Source organism: Rhineura floridana, chromosome 1 (assembly GCF_030035675.1).
Source record: "Rhineura floridana isolate rRhiFlo1 chromosome 1, rRhiFlo1.hap2, whole genome shotgun sequence".
Classification (NCBI taxonomy): domain Eukaryota; kingdom Metazoa; phylum Chordata; class Lepidosauria; order Squamata; family Rhineuridae; genus Rhineura; species Rhineura floridana.
This window is the reverse complement of record NC_084480.1, coordinates 2,814,245-2,827,363: the sequence shown is the minus strand read 5'-3', so window position 1 is coordinate 2,827,363 and position 13,119 is coordinate 2,814,245. Positions and strand designations below refer to the sequence as shown.

Here is a 13,119-nt window from a genome sequence, read left to right as displayed (position 1 = left end):
GTCCATCCCTCTGCCACTGACAGCAATCCAGCCCCAACGTAGTGGAGAAGCTTGAACTAACCATAATATAGGATACCATTTTTCATGCAAAGCATGTGCTCTGCGGCTGAGTCTGAGGCCCTTCCAAATGTGGTTTTGGAGGAGAGTTTTGCGAAAAAGACAAATAATTGGGTGTTAGAACAAATTAAACCAGAGCTGTCACTAGAAGCTAAAATGATGAAACTGGGGTTATCATACTTTGGACACATCACGAGAAGACATGATTCACTAGAAAAGACCATAATGCTGGGAAAAACAGAAGGGAGTAGAAAAAGAAGAAGGCCAAACAAGAGATGGATTGATTCCACAAAGGAAGCCACAGACCTGAACTTGCAATATCTGAACAGGGTGGTTCATGACAGATGCTACTGGAGGTGGCTGATTCATAGGGTCGTAAGTCATGATAGACTTGAAGGCACATAACAACAACAATTACCTTTGGTAAGCCTCAGTTGTACATAAGTACTAAGAAAATATAAATATAAAAAATATCCTTTCCGGGATTGCCGCATAAGGATCTTATTTGGATGATGCCTGCAGTATCTTGTAGGTAGACATTCAAGGTATGTGTGCATGTGTGGATAACTTTTTTCTGTGGAAGTGAAAAAGTAAACCTTGCAGGGCTTCCTTCCAATCTGAATTGGGCAAAAGTGTGCCTTGACTATTGCAAGTTGGGGAAATTCCTGGTTTGAAGGAGACCAGTGTTCCAGTCTCCAAGATGGGCTGCAGCAGGGGAACGCTTCAACTCCAGATTGCTGGGTTGCAATTTCACATGCAGTGCTTGGGACTGGCAACAGCCTGGGGTAGTCCCAGTTAATAACTCCTTTCAGGGTGACCCTCCGAGACCTTTTCTCCAACTGCTGTAGCTGCCGCTGTGGCGGCTTGACTCCCTCACAATGGCAGAGCTGTGGATTGGCAGAGCTGACCTAAGATTGCCTCTGCCAGAACCCTCCGGGGAATTCCTTTCCCTTTTATCCTTTATATGATCAATTATAAGAAGCACAGAGTCCCATCCCCCCCTGCCTTTGGTGGCTGGGATGGAAGTGAGAGAAGGGAATGCACTTACTGCTGCCCCCTGTAGGGCCTTGGAGAGAATGCAAGCAGTGCTGCACTTTCTTGTTTACTCCATGACTTGAGCCGCTGATTGATGATGCTACAGGTACAAACAGCCAGTTATCCCTTTTTGCACTTTGAATGATTTCCACACTTTGAATTCTTCTTGCACTCTCCAAGCACAGCAGTTTATGTAGAATTGTGGTGTACCAAAGCATCATGGTCTGCCTCAGCTTTCATGCAGACCTGGCAAGTAGGTTGGCCAGATAGGTGCAAAGGAGCTGCAGCAGCCCAAATCCCCTCTTCTGCTCCTCTGTTTAAAGATAAATGAGCCCCGTTTGCAGCTGGACATCTTAATGGCAGGATTGCCAACTGCTCTGGAACTTCATACGCAATGCTAAGATTGATGCAGAACTGAGGGCTTCTTTGCTAGTGAGTTGAGCAGGAGATGCCTTGACCAGAATTTACAGAGTAGAAGAATTTATTGATGGTTCAGTGATCTGAATAAATGCAGCTATGACAACATCTACGCTGAGCTTTTAGTTCTACTGCCTTTCACACCGTGGGTTCAAGGAATGGGGGACCGAATGGGGGGTGGGAGTGGAGGTGATCTAAGTCTCCCAGGCCTAGTCTTCTCAGAAGTAGGCGGTGTGTTGCTAATGCGTGGTAGTTGCCGATGTAGTTGCTTTTTATGCTAATGGAAGAGTAATCAGAGGATGATGGAAGGTCAGCTTGATGGAATGGATCTATGTGGCAGAAGCATACAGGTGAGTTCGGTAGTCAGGAAAAATCCCCCTGCAGGGATCACTGTGCAGATGAACATGTTCACAGGGAATGTTGTGGAATCAGTGTGTTTCAAGTATAGCTTAGTGGGGGTCTTTTTACCAGAATTTAGTCTTCATCTGTGTTAGAATTGCTTTTAATATGTTTTCTTTAGTAATATGTTTTTACCCATTTTTTTTAAAAAAGTTTTTAAAGCTTTTAAAAATGTTTTAAATGTTTTGTTTTAATGTATTTTATGGTCTTTTATGATGTTTTAAAGTGTTTTTAGCATTTCTGTTTGCCGCCCTGGGCTCCTGCTGGGAGGAAGGGCGGGATATAAATCAAATAATAAATAAATAAAATAAATTTCTTTTTTCTTACTGTGTTTAATTTAAGGATTCATGAATCATTCCTCTCTGGGGCAGCCTTAGGGTGTGCGGTCCGTTTGCCTTGGTGGGGGGAATGGGGACAGCCTTATTCTGCCCCCAGCATTGCCTCCACCTTGGGCATTGGGGGTGTCTCACCTTCATGGAGACAACCAAAGGCTGGGAGTGCCTTCTGGCTCCTGAAGGGATGGGCTTTCTGGTTGTTTTTAAGAACGTAGGAAGCTGCCTTATGTTGAGTCAGGCTGTTGTTCCATCTAGCTCTGTATTGTCTACACTGACTGGCAGCAGCTCTCCAGGGTTTCAAGCAGGGAGTCTCTCGCAGATGTATCTGGAGACGCAGAGAATGGAACTTGGGATCTTCTGCATGCAAAGCCATTGCCCTGTCGTTGAGCGGGGGCCCTGCCCTTTCAGTATTTGCTTTTAAATTTTTCCACTCGTGTCTGTGTGCTGCTAACGGCTTTATAGTTTATGTGAACAACTTGGATTTTTTAAAATTAAATGGTTTATAGACTTTTCTAAACAAATAATAAAATAAAATAATTATTGGTATGCTCTCTTTTTTTTGAATGGCTTTCAAGATGTCTTCGTCAAAGTCCCACAAATATCTGTGGAGTACAAGAATATAGCAATTAAAATTCAAACACAATAAAAAAAACCCCCACCATTTATACAGAAATAATGGAGAGAGTGGCAATTAGCTATTCATCAGTTTATAAGTCTGGTGTAGCCAATGTGATGTCCCCCCAGATGTTGCAGTACAACTCCGATCAGTCCCAGCCAGCATGTCCAGTGGTCAGAGAGGATGGGAGCTGTAGCCGCAAAGGCATCTGGAAAGCACCATGCTGGCTACCCCTGCTATGAGCTACCTGCAGTCTGTTCTAGGCAGGCTGACGTAACAAAGGGAACCAACAGTTGCAATAAATCAAAACCACCTAAATTTACTACCAGAGCTTGAATACCCAGCGCCTGCCACCTAAATGAGGTGGTTGTTAGCTCCAAGTTGCTTGTATGTGTTTGCTGGGCAGTTTCCTAAGAGCTGCTTGGCTTCATGACTAGATCTGTTGGATGACTCTTTGGGCTCATCTGCTGAGCTGGCTGCATCAAAGCAAAAATATTCAGCTGTCTTTGAAAACTATTGAGCTTGCAAAGTTGCGAGTGTTTTCTTATGACCTGCCAAGCTCAGTTTCTGGGCGAGTTGCTCTGGGTACTGCTTGTCTTGAACTGGGCTTTCCCCTAGAGCTGGTATGGGAGGCTGCTAGTCCATTTCTCTCATAGAATCTTAGCATCTTAGAGTTGGGAGGGGCCTATAAGGCCATTGAGTCCAATCCCCTCTTCGGTGCCGGAATTCAACTTGAAGCATCCCCGACAGGTGGCTGTCCAGCTGCCTCTTGAAGGCCTCCAGTGTTGGAGCCCACCACCTCCCTAGGTCATTGGCTCCATTGTCATACCGCTCTAACAGTTAGGAAGTTTTTCCTGATGTTCAGCCAAAATCTGTCTTCCTGCAGATTTTGAGCCCGTTATTCTGTGTCCTACACTCTGGGACGATCGAGAAGAGATCCCGGCCCTCCTCTGTGTGACAACCTTTCAAGTGCTTATAGAGTACTATCATATCTCCCTTCGGTCTTCTCTTCTCCAGGCTAAACATGCCCAGTCCTTCCAGTCTCTCCTCATAGGACTTTGTTTCCAGTCCCCTGATCATCCTTGTTGCCCTCCTCTGAACCAGGGCTGTGGAGTCGGAGGTGGAGTCGGAGTCGGAAGCAATTTTGGGTGGAGTCGGAGTCAGTAGAAATGTACCGACTCCGACGGGCTTCAGAATAAAAACTTTCATAGGAATTTAGGAAAGTTTTCTTGTTCAGAAATTTTAATCAAATAAATATATTTTATGTTCTCTCAATCTAGCGTGATGATTCACGTGGTGGTGATGAAATGCCTTGTGCTACCATTTTACTACAGTAAATTTGTTATTACTAGTTAATATATATTTGCCATTTATGAAGGAGTCGGAGTCAGACAGTAGAAAAATAGAGGAGTTGGAGTCGAAGGTTTGGCGTACTGACTCCACAGCCCTGCTCTGAACCTGTTCCTGTCTTTTTGCTGGTACTGTCTCCTCTTTGGCTCGTTCGGAGCACCAAAATTTTAGTCCTTTTCTGTGTTTGGTTTAGTGCTTAGCATATTGCTGGTGCCACATTCAAGAGCTGTGGAAAGTCGCTGCTGAGATAGAAGCCCAATCTTTGCCATTTCCCTCCGTAGTGCAAACTCTTGTTTGTTTATTTAACAAAATTTATATAATGCTTGATTGTAATAAAACTGCTAAGAAGCTTACAAGAAATATTTAAATTATCAATAAACAGTTAAAAACATTTAAAATTAAGGGTAAGTGAAAAAGATGGTAAAAAACAATCTACAAGGTTGGAGGTCTGGCTGAACAGTCTCTCCAGCTTAGTTGCTGACTGCCCTGTCAACATCTACGTGTCTGGATAGGCTTTCCTAAACAGAAATGTTTTAAGCAGGTGCCAAAAAGAGTACAGCAAAGTCACCTGCTGATGTCTGTAGGCAGGGCATTCCAAAGGCTAGGGGGCTGCTGATTCCTTACAAGTGTGGAGTGAATATTATGTGGCACCTGTAACAGGCTAGTTATGCCGTTGTACACACCTGGGGTAAGGCGATCCTGGGATATGTTTTGGCCCTAGATATAAGACAGTACGTGCAATCTGTTTGCTTGGGTGGCATTTCTCCTCTGGAGGCTTGAATACAACTGAAGGCCCTGTAGAAGATTGGAGAGCATGGTGCAGTGTGCACATGGCTGCAAGTGTTGTGTCCCAGCAGCCGTCTCTGAAGGTGTGCAGTGATCTGGATGTGGCCTGGTAGTTCCTATCAGTCTTGCAAGGCGCTCTTTTTCTGCAATTTTCTCGCTGTTTCCCTGTCTCTCTCCCATCCCCAAATCCCATCCCACATGTTGGAATGAGTGAGCAGTCTGAGACAATTTCCTCTGGGAGCATGGTGTGCAGAGAGGGTCTGATTGCTCTTTCTGATGGCTCTCTAACCCTGCATTACAGAGTCAGTTGCACACATTCACTCCCCCCCCCCCGTGGTCCCAGGCGTTCAGTAGCATTTCCTTTTTTTCTCTCCCCCCCCAACTTCTTCTGCCTGTTTATGTGCTTTTCTGTTTACTGCTAGAACAATCCGAAGCTGCTCTGTGCCACACTGTTTGTAAAGAGGAGGAGGGAAATAGAGGCGGCCTGGTGGATGGGTTTGTCTGAGCATTTATTGAATCTGCTCCCTGGAACGATGGAGGGCTCTCTGTCTCCTCTATCCACAAGCTCTTCAGGGCTCTGGCTGCTGCCATTTCTCCTGCACTGATAGCATAATTAGCCTGACAGGCCCACTGGGTGTGCTGGTGAGCCCCGTGTGCGTGTTTGGTTAAGTGAAACAAAGTATTATTTGGGGCTGGGGGCGGGAGAGGAAGGTGGCTTTAAAAGCAGAGTGCTGGGCAAGCGGGAAGCTCTTTTTTTCTCCTTGGAAACTGGGTGCCTGCTGGCCTCCTAGATGCCAGTGCTGCTCAGGTGCTGTGTGCTGGCACTTGGGCAGTGGTGTTCGATTCCTCTTAGAATAATAGAATCATAGAATAGTAGAGTTGGAAGGGGCCTACAAGGCCATCAAGTCCAACCCTCTTGCATGTCTTTAAATAGCCCTGGTGCGCAGGGCTAAAAAGTACAGTAGGGTTATGTATAGGAGTGGGTGAGACTGCCGAGGTTTGCTCTGGGGCTGCCAGAAAGCTGTGGGGCAGAAGCTGCTCAGCTGGTTCCAGGGGTCTAGGCACCAATGAACCCAGGAAGGCTTTGCCTTTCTCTCAAGGAGGTTTGGCAAAAGCAGCGGGCGTTTGCCAGCCGTGCTGCTGGAAGTCGCCTGTGATTCGGCTTGTCGTTGAGCAGGATTGGCAGTGTGGGGAGCTGGTGGGTTGTTTGATAAGTCACTCCCCTTCCCCTGTTTGGACGTATGGCTGTGGATGAGCAAGATCCTCTCACCTGCAGCCTCTGAGGGGAGGAAACGCTTGCTGGCAGGCTGCATTCAGCACTGTGTGTAGTTGGAGCTAATAAATAAATTCTGCATTCTGTTTTAAATTATGCAAACGTGCATATTCTTTTTTTCTCGTTGTGCCATTTGTATGTTTGCATAAATGCTTCTGGCTGCTTTTTAATCACTGGGCAAGGGGGCTGCCGTTTCCCTCTTCAGTAACCTCCCACTCACCCTGTCCTGGAATGGCCAGACTGCTTCCCACATGACCCTGCAAAAGCCGGGAAAAGCTGCATCCTGCCTCTGATTGCCCAGAGGTTGGCAGGTGTTTGCAGGGAGCCGTGGTGGAGAAGGGCTGTCGCTCCCTGGTAGTAATGCCTTGCATGCAGAAGGTCCTAAGTTCAACCCCCAGTGGCATCTTCAGGTAGGACTGGGAAAGTCTCCTGCTTGAAACTCTAGAGAGCTGCTGCCGGTCAGTGTAGACTGTACTCGGCTAGATGGTCTAAGGGCCTGACTCAGTTTCAGGTGGCTTTGTCTGTCCCTGGGGTGGGTTGGCCTCCTCTCTCCCTATCATTTCTGGTTGCTGCTATATTGGTGAACTTACAAGATCTGAACAGGGTGGTTCACGACAGATGCTCTTGGAGGTCACTGATTCATAGCGTCGCCATATGTCGTAATTGACTTGAAGGCACATAACAACAACAAAAAATGTATCAGTTGTGGGGCACCTTTGGCCATCCAGATGTTGCCGAACTACAATTCCCATCAGCCCTAGCAAGCATTGCCAATGGCCAAGGATGATGGGAGTTGTAGTAGAGCAACATCTAGAGCAGCCTTTCCCAACCAGTGTGCCTCCAGATGTTGTTGGACCGCAACTCCCATCTTTCCTGACCATTGGCAATGCTGGCTGAGGCTGATGGGAGTTGTGGTGCAACAACATCTGGAGGCACACTGGTTGAGAAAGGCTGCTCTAGAGGCTCCTGTGGCATCTGTTAAACTTTGCTCCTTGCTTCCATGGTGGGAGGTGGTGCTGTATTACCTCTATAGAAGCCTTCCCAGACGTTCTGGACCACAACTGCCATCAGCCCCAGCCAAAACCTTTGTGAGATGCTAGGTTGGAGAAGGCTGTTCTAGAGGTAAGAGTTGGTTGTGCTGGCCCAAAACCAAGCGCAACTGTTCCACCCAAACCAAACAAACCACCCAAGGTAAGGTAGTGTCCATTTGCTGGTCTCCCAAATCGATACAAATGGGAAGAGAACTATCAAACTCACCAGAGCTGTTCCTTCCAGCGGGAGACTTTTAAGGCGTGCTGTTGAGCTGTTCTAAAAGAAGCTTAAGTGGTGGATTGATCATGTTCTGTAAGCAAAGCAATTGCAGCAGCAGTCTTTTTCTGAAGAGAGGCAGTTTTTTTTTAAAAAAAAAAAAACCCAAAATGCAACCCAACAGGCAATCAGGGTAGAGCACAGCAGGGAGAAGCAAGATAACGTGTGGGCTCCAAATGAGAAGCCCATTTGCAACCATGGAGTGGTTAAAAGCCTGGATCCACAGCCGTTCTTGATGTTGAGACCACAATCCCATTGGAGTCCCATGCTTGGTTTGCAAGTGTGTATCATCAATCCGGCCCTTTGCCAGAAACTTTGTGGTGGTGGATGAGGCTCTTGCAGGGCACCCAGGACATAAATGCAGCTTAATATTTTTAAAGCTATTTAATTGCATTACTACTTATTTATCTAAAGCATTTTTAACCTGCTGTTCAACTGTAAGATGCTTCCAGAGTGGCTTGCAAATATTAATAATAAAACAGTCCCTGCCTTTGGCTTATAGGCTAAAAAGGCAGAGTACAAAAGGAAAGGTGTTGGGAGGGAAGAGAGGAATAAAGGAACCTTAGGCACTTGTTCTTAACCACAGTTAATGATAGCCACCTGTCAGGGATGCTGTTGCTGCATTCTGAATGGCAGATCTAGCATTGCACATAGGGGGTTGGTCTGCATGACCTCCAAGGTCCCTTTTTATTATTATTATTATTATTTATTTAATTTATTAGTCGCCCATCTGGCTGGTTGTCCAGCCACTCTGGGCGACGTACAAGATAAAACAATACATTAAAACATTAAAATTTAAAACCATAACAGTAAGAAACCTAACCCACCCCAAAAGCCTGCCTGAAGAGCCAGGTCTTCAAGGCCCGGCGGAAGCTCATCATAGAAGGGGCATGGCAGAGATAATTTGGGAGAGAGTTCCACAGGGTGGGGGCCACTATTGAAAAAGCCCTCTCTCTAGTCCTCACCAGTCTAGCTGTTTTAACCGGTGGGATCGAGAGAAGGTCTTCTGAGGCTGATCTTGTTGAGCGGCATCCCTGACGATGCTGGAGGCGCTCCTTCAGATAGACTGGGATAAAACCGTATAGGGTTTTAAAGGTCAAAACCAACACCTTGAATTGGGCCCGGTAAACAACCGGTAGCCAGTGCAACTCCTTCAGCACTGGAGTGATGTGATCTTGCCGGCGGCTGCCTTTAATCAGACGAGGCGCCGCATTCTGTACCAGTTGCAGCTTCTGGACCGTTTTCAAGGGTAACCCCACGTAGAGCGCATTACAGTAGTTTAGGCGAGAGGTGACCAGGGCATGTACTACCGGTGGGAGCAGATGGTTGGGAAGGTAGGGGCGCAGCCTCCATATCAGATGGAGTTGATACAGCGCCGCCCGGCTCACAGCCGAGACTTGAGCCTCCATGGTCAGCTGGGAGTCAAGAATGACCCCCAGGCTGCGGACCTGGTGTTTCAGGGGCAAACGTACCCCATTGAGCACCAGGTCCACATCCCCCAGCCTTCCCTTGTGTCCCACAAACAGTACCTCGGTTTTGTCAGGGTTCAGCTTCAGCTTATTCCTTCCCATCCAGCCACTCACCGACTCCAGGCACTTGGACAGGGTTTCTACAGCCAACCTCGGTGAAGATTTAAATGAGAGATAGAGCTGCGTGTCATCCGCATACTGATGACATTGCAGCCCAAATCTCCTGATGATTGCCCCCAGCGGCTTTATATAGATGTTGAACAGCATCGGGGAGAGGATGGAACCCTGTGGCACCCCACAAGTGAGAGGCCAAGGATCCGAAACCTCATCCTCCAATGCCACTCTTTGGTACCTACCAGAGAGGAAGGAATGGAACCACTGCAATACAGTGCCCCCCATGCCTAACCTCTTTAGGCGGTCCAGGAGGATAATGTGGTCAACGGTATGGAAAGCCGCTGAGAGATCAAGGAGGACAAGGAAGGTGCATTCGCCCCTATCCCACGCCCTCCTCATATCATCTACCAAGACGACCAAGGCTGTTTCAGTCCCATGTCCAGGCCTGAAGCCCAATTGAAATGGATCCAGATAATCCGCTTCCTCCAAGTGCGCTTGCAAGTGTTTTGCCACCACCCGCTCAATCGCCTTGCCTAAGAATGGCAAATTTGAGACTGGGCGAAAGTTGTTCAGATCTTGGGGATCCAAGGAGGGCTTCTTTAAGATTGGTTTTATTACTGCCTCCTTGAGCGATGATGGCATTACTCCCTCTTCGAGAGATGTATTTACCACCATCTTGATCCCCTCACCCAGTCTATCTTTGCAGCTCATAATGAGTCACGATGGGCAAGGATCGAGTAAGCAAGTGGTTGGCTTTAGAGTTGAAAGCACCTTGTCCACTTCATCAGATGGAAAAAGCTGGAACTGATCCCACACCACCAGAGCACCACTGGTCACCTCTGGCTCGCTCACTGTGTCCAACGCATGTGATAAGGAGAACCCTGCTGGCTCCAATCAAGGCAGCAGGGCCATCTAGTCCAGCTTCCTGTTACCACAGTGGTCAGTCAGATGACTCTGGGAAGCCCACGCTTGGGTCACAAAGGAAACAGCCCTCTATTTACGCATGACTGCTAACCAGAGGTGCCCTGCCACGTCATTCTTGCAAAACTGTAACACAAAGGAGAAAATACAGAACAGGGAAAAGTAACAATACATTATCATAAATATTTGTTAGAATTGGCAGTTATTTACGTGAAGTGTAATCATTTGCTGCTATATAACATAAAGGTTATTGCTCCCCTCCCCCCAGGAGTGGGTAAACTGCTCTTGAAAATGGAAGTTTCTTATTTATTTATTTATTTATTAAACTTTTATACCGCCCGACTAGCAATAGCTCTCTGGGCGGTGAACACAAAAAATACAATAAAATTACACAGTAATACAACAAAGCATATAAAAACTACAAAGTCTAAAATCAGATTACAACACATTTAAAATTAAGTTAACTTAAATTATTTATTTATTTTATTCGATTTATATACCGCCCGCAGCCTGAAGGTTCTCAGGGCAGTGCACAGCATAGGATAAAATACAATAAAATCACAAAAACAGTAAAAACATACATATTGAACAGTTAACAATCTGCTATACATTAAAAGCTAAAGATAGATTAAAATGCCTGGGAGAATAAAAAGGTTTTAATCTGGCGCCTAAAAAATAAAAGTGTAGGTGCCAGGCGCACCTCATCGGGGAGACTGTTCCATAATTCAGGGGCAACCACTGAAAAGGCCCTGGATCTTGTTACAACCCTCCGAGCTTCTCTGTGGGTCGGAGCTCGGAGGAGGGCCTTAGATGTTGAACGCAGTGAACGGGTAGGTTCATACCAAGAGAGGCGTTCCGCTAGGTATTGTGGTCCCGCGCCGTGTAAGGCTTTATAAGTCAAAACTAACACTTTGAATTTGGCCCGGAAACAAATAGGTAGCCAGTGCAAATGAGCCAGAACAGGTGTTATATGCGCGGACCGTCTGGTCCTCGTCAACATTCTAGCTGCTGCGTTTTGCACCAGCTGTAGTTTCTGAACTGTCTTCAAAGGCAGCCCCACATAGAGCGCATTGCAGTAATCCAATCTCGAGGTTACCAGAGCATGCACAACTGAAGCGAGGTCGTTGCTTCCCAGATAGGGACGTAGCTGGGCTACCATCCGAAGGTGGTAGAACGCATTCTGTGCCACCGAGGCCACCTGCGCCTCGAGAGACAGGAATGGATCAAAAAGCACCCCCAAGCTACGAACCTGTTCCTTCAGGGGGAGTGTAACCCCATCTAGAACAGGTTGAACATCCACCATCTGATCAGAGAAGGCACTCACCAACAGCGTCTCAGTCTTGTCAGGATTGAGCCTCAGTTTATTAGCTCTCATCCAGTCCATTATCGCGGCCAGGTTCAGCACATTAACAGCCTCACCTGAAGAGGATGAAAAGGAGAAATAGAGTTGCGTGTCATCAGCATACTGGTGACAACGCACTCCAAAGCTCCTGATGACCGAACCCAACGGCTTCATGTAGATGTTAAAAAGCATGGGGGACAGAACCGATCCCTACGGGACTCCACAATGGAGAGTCCAGGGTATCGAACAATGCTCCGCAAGCCCTACCCTCTGGAGCTGGTCCACCAAGTAGGAGCGGAGCCACTGCCAAGCAGTACCTTCAACTCCCAACTCTCAAATGCCATTGTGATTCGGTGAATTTCATTGAGAATTTCATCCTCAAATGAGATGTATCACTGAACACTAAAGTCAGGATTATTCAGACCATGGTATTTCCGATCTCTATGTATGGATGTGAAAGTTGGACAGTGAAAAAAGTGGGTAAGAGAAAAATCCACTCATTTGAAACGTGATGTTGGAGGAGAACTTTCCGCATACCATGGACTGCGAAAAAGACAAATAATTGGGTGTTCGAACAGATTAAACCAGAACTACCATTAGAAGCTAAAATGATGAAACTGTCAGCTCTTCACTGAGACAGCAGTGTCGGTGGGGGTGCAGGCAGGGCTGGAGATTCCTTGGTAATTGCCAGGCCGTAAGTCCTCAGCCGGCAGCTTGGCTATAAATCTGCCAGGCTAGCAAGGAGGAAGCAAGATAAGGGCAGAGGCCGTTCGAAGCTTATGTGCCAAGCCAGAAATCCAGAAGAGACGTCAGTGAAGGTCCGGGTCTAGTTTGCTGAGAGATCAGTCCAAGTCAAGGTTCAGGGGATAGGAAGACACACAGTGGTCACGCCTGACGTTGTAGTCAGCAACAAGCTGAAGCCAAGGTTTGACTTTTAAGGAGCAGGTTTGTCAGCAGGTGTGAGCCCTCAGTGTTTTGGCCTTAAGTGGACAGGCCTGCCCCTCTTCTGCCTGACCTTCTGTTGTCTATGTTCTGCAGGTGAGGGGGGAGTCTCCTGTTCACTGGCTGCGTCTGGCTGAAGGGCTTCAGCTGTGTCTGGGGTGCTCTGCAGCTGAGGGGGAGAAGGAGCTGGGTTCTCAGGGGTTTCCTCCGTTTCTCCTTCTGGGTCTGCTGCTGTTACTCCCGAGTCATCCTTGTCTGATGAGTCCTCTGACGGGGCCATGACAGAAACTGTGGTTATCATACTTTGGACACATAATGAGAAGACATGATTCACTAGAGAAGACAATAATTATGCTGGGAAAAAACAGAAGGGAGTAGAAAAAGAGGAAGGCCAAACGAGATGGATTGATTCCATACAGGAAGCCACAGACCTGAACTTACAAGATCTGAACAGGGTGGTTCATGACAGATGCTGTTGGAGGTCACTGATTCATAGGGTCGCCATAAGTCGTAATCGACTTGGAGGCACATAACAACAAATTTTGTGAAGTACTTTGTTTGCACTGTTTGTATAGGCCACTTGTGTCATCTGCTAACTGGGCATGTGCAAGAGCTCATCTTGTGTTGCGTGATTCATTTGTGAGGTGTTTGGTGTCAACAGCAAATGGTATGTTGAAAAGTATTCTGGGCACACAGTCTCTCCCTGTCCGTCCCACCCCCCTATGTCCTTGAGCTAGCATTCCCTCTGGGCTAGT

General features: G+C 47.0%; 1 protein-coding gene across 2 annotated transcripts in view; it reads left to right on the top strand.

Moving 5' to 3' along the window:
- CNTFR (ciliary neurotrophic factor receptor) overlaps positions 1–13,119 on the top strand; it is a 545,676-nt gene that overhangs the window by 24,634 nt on the left and 507,923 nt on the right. The gene's annotated exons all lie outside the window — the stretch shown is intronic.